The following is a 5,651-nucleotide window of genomic DNA, read 5'->3' as shown; positions in this document are numbered from 1 at the left end:
TCCTTCCCTCCCCAGCATCCCCTGCTAGGAGTCCTCCCTCCCTAGCATTCCCCTGCTAGGAGTCCTTCCCTCCCTAGCATCCCCTCCTAGGAGTCCTTCCTCCCCAGCATCCCCTGCTAGGAGTCCTTCCCTCCCCAGCATCCCCTCCTAGGAGTCCTTCCCTCCCTAGCATCCCCTCCTAGGAGTCCTTCCCTCCCCAGCATCCCCTGCTAGGAGTCCTCCCTCCCTAGCATCCCCTGCTAGGAGTCCTTCCCTCCCTAGCATCCCCTCCTAGGAGTCCTTCCCTCCCCAGCATCCCCTGCTAGGACTCCTCCCTCCCCAGCATCCCCTCCTAGGAGTCCTTCCCTCCCTAGCATCCCCTCCTAGGAGTCCTTCCCTCCCCAGCATCCCCTGCTAGGAGTCCTCCCTCCCCAGCATTCCTGCTAGGAGTCCTTCCCTCCCTAGCATCCCCTCCTAGGAGTCCTTCCCTCCCCAGCATCCCCTGCTAGGACTCCTCCCTCCCCAGCATCCCCTCCTAGGAGTCCTTCCCTCCCTAGCATCCCCTCCTAGGAGTCCTTCCCTCCCCAGCATCCCCTGCTAGGAGTCCTCCCTCCCCAGCATCCCCTGCTAGGAGTCCTTCCCTCCCTAGCATCCCCTGCTAGGAGTCCTTCCCTCCCCAGCATCCCCTGCTAGGACTCCTCCCTCCCCAGCATCCCCTCCTAGGAGTCCTTCCCTCCCCAGCATCCCCTGCTAGGAGTCCTTCCCTCCCCAGCATCCCCTCCTAGGAGTCCCTGCCTCCCCAGCATCCCCTCCTAGGAGTCCTTCCCTCCCCAGCATCCCCTCCTAGGAGTCCCTCCCTCCCCAGCATCCCCTGCTAGGAGTCCTTCCCTCCCCAGCATCCCCTGCTAGGAGTCCTTCCCTCCCCAGCATCCCCTCCTAGGAGTCCCTCCCTCCCCAGCATCCCCTGCTAGGAGTCCTTCCCTCCCCAGCATCCCCTCCTAGGAGTCCTTCCCTCCCCAGCATCCCCTCCTAGGAGTCCTTCCCTCCCCAGCATCCCCTGCTAGGAGTCCTTCCCTCCCCAGCATCCCCTGCTAGGAGTCCTTCCCTCCCTAGCATCCCCTGGTAGGAGTCCTTCCCTCCCTAGCATCCCCTGGTAGGAGTCCTTCCCTCCCTAGCATCCCCTGCTAGGAGTCCTTCCCTCCCCAGCATCCCCTGCTAGGAGTCCTCCCTCCCCAGCATCCCCTGCTAGGAGTCCTCCCCTCCCTAGCATCCCCTCCTAGGAGTCCTTCTCTCCCCAGCATCCCCTCCTAGGAGTCCTTCCCTCCCCAGCATCCCCTCCTAGGAGTCCTTCCCTCCCCAGCATCCCCTGCTAGGAGTCCTTCCCTCCCCAGCATCCCCTGCTAGGAGCCCTTCCCTCCCCAGCATCCCCTCCTAGGAGTCCTTCCCTCCCCAGCATCCCCTGCTAGGAGTCCTCCCCTCCCTAGCATCCCCTCCTAGGAGTCCTTCCCTCCCAGCATCCCCTCCTAGGAGTCCTTCCCTCCCCAGCATCCCCTGCTAGGAGCCCTTCCCTCCCTAGCATCCCCTCCTAGGAGTCCTTCCCTCCCCAGCATCCCCTCCTAGGAGTCCTTCCCTCCCCAGCATCCCCTGCTAGGAGTCCTTCCCTCCCCAGCATCCCCTCCTAGGTGTCCTTCCCTCCCCAGCATCCCCTGCTAGGAGCCCTTCCCTCCCCAGCATCCCCTCCTAGGAGTCCTTCCCTCCCCAGCATCCCCTCCTAGGAGTCCTTCCCTCCCCAGCATCCCCTGCTAGGAGCCCTTCCCTCCCTAGCATCCCCTCCTAGGAGTCCTTCCCTCCCCAGCATCCCCTCCTAGGAGTCCTTCCCTCCCCAGCATCCCCTGCTAGGAGTCCTTCCCTCCCCAGCATCCCCTCCTAGGTGTCCTTCCCTCCCCAGCATCCCCTGCTAGGAGCCCTTCCCTCCCCAGCATCCCCTCCTAGGAGTCCTTCCCTCCCCAGCATCCCCTCCTAGGAGTCCTTCCCTCCCCAGCATCCCCTGCTAGGAGCCCTTCCCTCCCCAGCATCCCCTCCTAGGAGTCCTTCCCTCCCAGCATCCCCTCCTAGGAGTCCTCCCTCCCCAGCATCCCCTGCTAGGAGTCCTCCCTCCCCAGCATCCCCTCCTAGGAGTCCTCCCTCCCCAGCATCCCCTGCTAGGAGCCCCCCCCCCCCCCCAGGTCTCACACCGGATATAACGAACAGGTGTTACTAGCGTCAGTATTGCCATAAGAGCCGCACCATTATTATGCCCTAACAAGATGGGTCATTACATTATAGATCATATAGTATATATCTTGGCTATACATATATACGAACTATATAACTTAACACAAACAATACTAGCTGTACCTCGTACCCACCTCCCCTCAGGACAATAGCAAGCACAAATAAAGTATATGGTAACGACTCAGACGAACTACACAATGGGTCGTTAGCAACACTGCTTCCGGTCGAGCACCATACTGCCTCGCTTGTCAGGTATACTGCATGCCTCTCCTGGTATACTGTCTGTCTCAGCATACTGCATGCCTCTCCTGGTATACTGTCTGTCTCAGTATACTGCATGCCTCTCCTGGTATACTGTCTGTCTCAGTATACTGCATGCCTCTCCTGGTATACTGTCTGTCTCAGTATACTGCATGCCTCTCCTGGTATACTGTCTGTCTCAGTATACTGCATGCCTCTCCTGGTATACTGTCTCTCAGCATACTGCATGCCTCTCCTGGTATACTGTCTGTCTCAGTATACTGCATGCCTCTCCTGGTATACTGTCTGTCTCAGTATACTGCATGCCTCTCCTGGTATACTGTCTGTCTCAGTATACTGCATGCCTCTCCTGGTATACTGTCTGTCTCAGTATACTGCATGCCTCTCCTGGTATACTGTCTGTCTCAGTATACTGCATGCCTCTCCTGGTATACTGTCTGTCTCAGTATACTGCATGCCTCTCCTGGTATACTGTCTGTCTCAGTATACTGCATGCCTCTCCTGGTATACTGTCTGTCTCAGTATACTGCATGCCTCTCCTGGTATACTGTCTGTCTCAGTATACTGCATGCCTCTCCTGGTATACTGTCTGTCTCAGTATACTGCATGCCTCTCCTGGTATACTGTCTGTCTCAGTACTGCATGCCTCTCCTGGTATACTGTCTGTCTCAGTATACTGCATGCCTCTCCTGGTATACTGTCTGTCTCAGCTATACTGCATGCCTCTCCTGGTATACTGTCTGTCTCAGTATACTGCATGCCTCTCCTGGTATACTGTCTGTCTCAGTATACTGCATGCCTCTCCTGGTATACTGTCTGTCTCAGTATACTGCATGCCTCTCCTGGTATACTGTCTGTCTCAGTATACTGCATGCCTCTCCTGGTATACTGTCTGTCTCAGTATACTGCATGCCTCTCCTGGTATACTGTCTGTCTCAGTATACTGCATGCCTCTCCTGGTATACTGTCTGTCTCAGTATACTGCATGCCTCTCCTGGTATACTGTCTGTCTCAGTATACTGCATGCCTCTCCTGGTATACTGTCTGTCTCAGTATACTGCATGCCTCTCCTGGTATACTGTCTGTCTCAGTATACTGCATGCCTCTCCTGGTATACTGTCTGTCTCAGTATACTGCATGCCTCTCCTGGTATACTGTCTGTCTCAGCATACTGCATGCCTCTCCTGGTATACTGTCTGTCTCAGTATACTGCATGCCTCTCCTGGTATACTGTCTGTCTCAGTATACTGCATGCCTCTCCTGGTATACTGTCTGTCTCAGTATACTGCATGCCTCTCCTGGTATACTGTCTGTCTCAGTATACTGCATGCCTCTCCTGGTATACTGTCTGTCTCAGTATACTGCATGCCTCTCCTGGTATACTGTCTGTCTCAGTATACTGCATGCCTCTCCTGGTATACTGTCTGTCTCAGTATACTGCATGCCTCTCCTGGTATACTGTCTGTCTCAGTATACTGCATGCCTCTCCTGGTATACTGTCTGTCTCAGTATACTGCATGCCTCTCCTGGTATACTGTCTGTCTCAGTATACTGCATGCCTCTCCTGGTATACTGTCTGTCTCAGTATACTGCATGCCTCTCCTGGTATACTGTCTGTCTCAGTATACTGCATGCCTCTCCTGGTATACTGTCTGTCTCAGTATACTGCATGCCTCTCCTGGTAAGTATACTGTCTGTCTCAGTATACTGCATGCCTCTCCTGGTAAGTATACTGTCTGTCTCAGTATACTGCATGCCTCTCCTGGTATACTGTCTGTCTCAGTATACTACATGCCTCTCCTGGTATACTGTCTCAGTATACTGCATGCCTCTCCTAGTATACTGTCTGTCTCAGTATACTACATGCCTCTCCTGGTATACTGTCTCAGTATACTGCATGCCTCTCCTGGTATACTGCCTTCCTCACGGGGTATATTGTCTCCCTCACCGGGTATACTGTCTTCCCACACGGAGTATACTGCCCCCTCACCGTGTATGCTGCCTTTATTAGTATACTTCTCTCACCAAGTATACTGCTTTCCTTACAGGTATACTGCATTCCTTAATGGGTTTACTGACTTCATTACCGTATATAATGCCTCCCTCATCAGGTATACTGCTTCCACACAGGGTATACTGCTTTCTTCATTATACGACGTCACTCATCGGGTATGTTGCCCCTCTCATTAGGTATGCTGCTCCCAAACTGTGTATATTTCCCATTGGGTATACTGTCTTCTTCAGTATACTTCCTTCCTCACAAGGTATACTGGCTTTCTCATTGGACATGCTGCCCATTATCTTTGTGTACTACTCCAATAGGAATACTGCCTTTGTAAGTATACTGTAATCTTGGGAAGTGAGTCAGTTGTTGTTCGCTGATGATACAGCGCTGGTGGCTGATTCATGTGAGAAACTGCAGAAACTGGTGACTGAGTTTGGTAAAGTGTGTGAAAGAAGAAAGTTAAGAGTAAATGTGAATAAGAGCAAGGTTATTAGGTACAGTAGGGTTGAGGGTCAAGTCAATTGGGAGGTAAGTTTGAATGGAGAAAAACTGGAGGAAGTGAAGTGTTTTAGATATCTGGGAGTGGATCTGGCAGCGGATGGAACCATGGAAGCGGAAGTGGATCATAGGGTGGGGGAGGGGGCGAAAGTTCTGGGAACGTTGAAAAATGTGTGGAAGGCGAGAACATTATCTCGCAAAGCAAAAATGGGTATGTTTGAAGGAATAGTGGTTCCAACAATGTTATATGGTTGCGAGGCGTGGGCTATAGATAAGGTTGCGCGGAGGAGGGTGGATGTGTTGGAAATGAGATGTTTGAGGACAATATGTGGTGCGAGGTGGTTTGATCGAGTAAGTACTGAAAGGGTAAGAGAGATGTGTGGTATTAAAAAGAGTGTGGTTGAGAGAGCGGAGAATGGTGTATTGATATGGTTTGGTCACATGGAGAGAATGAGTGAGGAAAGATTGATCAAGAGGATATATATGTCAGAGGTGAAGGGAACGAGGAAAAGTGGGAGACCAAATTGGAGGTGGAAGGATGGAGTGAGAAAGATTTTGAGCGATCGTTGCTTGAGCATGCAGGAGGGTGAAAGGCGTGCAAGGAATAGAGTGAATTGGAACGATGTGGTATACC

This window comes from Panulirus ornatus, chromosome 11 (genome assembly GCF_036320965.1).
Source record: "Panulirus ornatus isolate Po-2019 chromosome 11, ASM3632096v1, whole genome shotgun sequence".
Classification (NCBI taxonomy): Eukaryota; Metazoa; Arthropoda; class Malacostraca; order Decapoda; family Palinuridae; genus Panulirus; species Panulirus ornatus.
This window is presented reverse-complemented; position numbering follows the sequence as displayed.